Below are 3,191 nucleotides of genomic sequence, written 5' to 3'. Positions count from 1 at the left end.
TATGATAAAATGAATAACAAACATACAACCAGAAACAATACAAAAAGTAGAACACCGAAGAAAATAAAAACAATCAGAACAACAAAGCAAGAACAAGCAAAAGAAAAACCACAAAGTCAAAAAAGTATCATTGAATTTTACAATGAAATAAACAGAAAGATTAATGTGGACGATAATAGAGAAAAAAAACAAGATGAAACAATAAGTAACAGCAATAATAAAAAATTCATTAGACTTCAGTACTTTCCAGGACTAACAAATAAAATGAAAAAGAACACTGACAGAATATGATCATATAAATATCAGAACTGGTCTATACAATAATAATAAGTTATAGACTAAGCTGTCCAACATGAAAGACAAAGTTGAAAGATTGAAAAATTAAATGCAATTTACAAGATAGATTGAAAAAATTGTGAAAAATTATATACTGGTGAAACATCTAAAAAACTAGAAACTCGAATAAAGCAACATGCAACCAATTGTAGAAATGTTCAAAATATAAATTGCACAGCTCTGGCTTTTATGGCTACCACTGCATAAAATTGAACCATGAATTCAACTTTGAAAACCCGAAAATAATAGATACAGCACAATAAACAAAAGCAGAAGATTTCTGGAAGCCATACATGTTACAAAACACAGTAAACTACGCAACTGACACTAAACACTTAAATACACATTACGACGACATTATAAATAGACTCAAAGTTTCGAGAAAAAAAAATCACTAAGTTTAATTTAAAATACAAAGCAGGACATAAATAGGGGGACAACCAAACAGCACACTGGACATGAGATAAGGACCAAAGAGGTAGCAAGAAATATAGAGGAATTGTTGTGCTAAAGAGAGGGGAAGAATACACCAATAAGTAATGATAACACAGTGTAAAGCAATGTAGATATGATATGATGTCCTTTATGAAATTCAAATTTTTGACCGATTATGAGGTGAATATAATTAATATATATATAAATAAATTATAATACATATATATGAAGATTGTTATTATGGTGGATTATTGTTCTTTGTGGTTTATTAAAGTATATGAATATGGGACAATAGTCCCGAAATGTTGTGCTAAAATATGTTAATTTAAAATAAATTACATTCAAATTGGAAGTTTTTTGACCTCAAAAATTTTTTATTGAATTGACTTACCAGACTTCTTAAAGAGAAAATCCAGAATTAAAAAAAATTTTATCTATCACACTCGACATGAAAATGTATTTCTGGTGGTTTTAAAACTCTTACTGGCTAAATAATTAGTTTAATAAAGTAAAAATATTGGTATTTTTGTAATAGACGAGACAGAAGAATTGGTGATGGCAGCGCCTGTGCGAGAGGTATCGGGCAGAGAGGGAGAGAAAAATCATTTGTTCTGTCGTCGGTTGTTTTTTTAATGAATGGACATTGATGTAAAGCTAGTGTAGTTTTCGGTTTCTCTGTGAGCTGAGTTGTGTTTAAAAATTGTGTATTGAGAAGTGATCTTTATCTCTCTCTGCCACGACCAGCTGAGTGCAAGTATTGTTCACCTTTGGACATAGATAACAATTGTATATATTTTAATTGTAGGTTAGATTATAAGTTAGTAATAAGTACATAGATATAATTAGAATAAGTTAGAATAGGGCCGTTGTTAGTTAATATTGTTCTTTTAATTTTACAATATTTTCACTTATCGATGTCTGAAAACGTACTGAAAAATCATTCAAAGATTTCATATCCAATTTTAAAACTTCCATTTTGGCTTTTAATTTGTTTAGTTCTGCTTCCATGGTAACTACCTTATTAGACTGTAATGGTAAGTGAAGTGTGTTTGTCTAAATTTAATGCCCCTTCGAACCTGAATACAATCTAATTTTATTAACGAGTTCTAATACCCCACACCTGACACCAGTGTAATGTATTGAAATTTCAAGGTTAATTAATATTGTTTTAACTCACATATCTACAACAAGAAACATGTGTTTTTAATGTTTATTCAAATACAGATTTACTTAACCTAATTGTAAAATTAAAAGAACAATATTAACTAACAACGGCCCTATTCTAACTTATCCTAATTATATCTATGTACTTATTACTAACTTATAATCTAACCTACAATTAAAATACATACAATTGTTATCTATGTCCAAAAGTGAACAATAACGCGTACGTACTTGCACTCTGCTGGTCGTGGCAGAGAGAGAGAAAGATCACTTCTCAATACACAGTTTTTAAACTTAACTCAGCTCACAGAGAAACCAAACAATACACTAGCTTTACATCAATGTCCATTCATTAAAAAAACAACCGACGACAGAACAAATGATTTTTCTCTCCCTCTCTGCCCGATACCTCCCGCGCATGCGCTGCCATCACCAATTCTTCTGTCTCGTCTATTACATTTTTATTGTCGTTGTTCAGTAATAACTTCTAAATCCTGACAAAAAGTTATGGGATAAAAATCAAAACTACATTGTATTCTTGGTCGAATATTATCAGATCGTAATAGAACAAATTATTTAATACTAAATAAACAAAAGGGACTGTTCTGCATTCCGCTTTTCAAAAACAGTACAAGTCACTCTAAGACAGAATTAATACTGTTCCGTCTATGATTGTTATTGGCATTGTTAAAATATGTTATATACTTCACCGGCTTGATAGATTTTAATGGATTAAAAGAAGTATGTTATGAGAATGAGAATATCGAGGTATAAGATACATACATTATTTTTCTGTTTTTTTTTTTAGATTTAAAGTGCGGAAAATCTCGGTCTTTTAATGAAAATTTTGTAGAAACTTATCCAGTTTTGTCTTAACGGGCCCTGATTACTTATATAATATTGAATGAATCTAGTGTGCTTACCTTTAATTGCGAAGGCTTAAGTTCTAATTATAAATTTCAAAATCGATTTTCACAGTCTATTACTTTTCGAAGTGCAGTTGTAATTCAGTCTGCTACTGGAATAAACTTTTGTCCCCCCCGTGAGTGTAACTGATTTTATAAAAAACTGCTACACTTTCGTTCCACCTACTCATCGCTTATCTATATTTTTGATAAATAATGAAGGACATCTTGTTTGTTTATGCTAACGGCAGATAAAGTGTCAACTGTTGATAATGGATTTTTATTTTATTCGTTTCCATGATCATGGGTGATGGTTCATTAATAATAACCGAAGTTAAAAAATTACAATTA

At 30.2% G+C, this 3,191-nt stretch overlaps 1 protein-coding gene across 2 annotated transcripts in view; it reads right to left on the bottom strand.

Moving 5' to 3' along the window:
• LOC106684120 (uncharacterized) overlaps positions 1-3,013 on the bottom strand; it is an 18,085-nt gene extending 15,072 nt beyond the window's left edge. The window contains exon 1 of one of the 2 annotated variants that reach the window (XM_014426018.3): positions 2,859-3,013. The gene's annotated coding sequence lies outside the window, so the exon portion shown is untranslated. Of the gene's footprint in view, positions 1-1,162; positions 2,012-2,858 lie in introns of those variants that run through there. The other variant, XM_067053440.1, reaches the window with a different exon arrangement.
• Between the last annotated feature and the right edge of the window lie 178 nt (positions 3,014-3,191).

This window comes from Halyomorpha halys, unplaced genomic scaffold, assembly GCF_000696795.3.
Source record: "Halyomorpha halys isolate HHAL.00 unplaced genomic scaffold, Hhal_1.1 Scaffold544.1, whole genome shotgun sequence".
Taxonomy (NCBI): Eukaryota; Metazoa; Arthropoda; class Insecta; order Hemiptera; family Pentatomidae; genus Halyomorpha; species Halyomorpha halys.
This window is presented reverse-complemented; position numbering and strand designations above follow the sequence as displayed.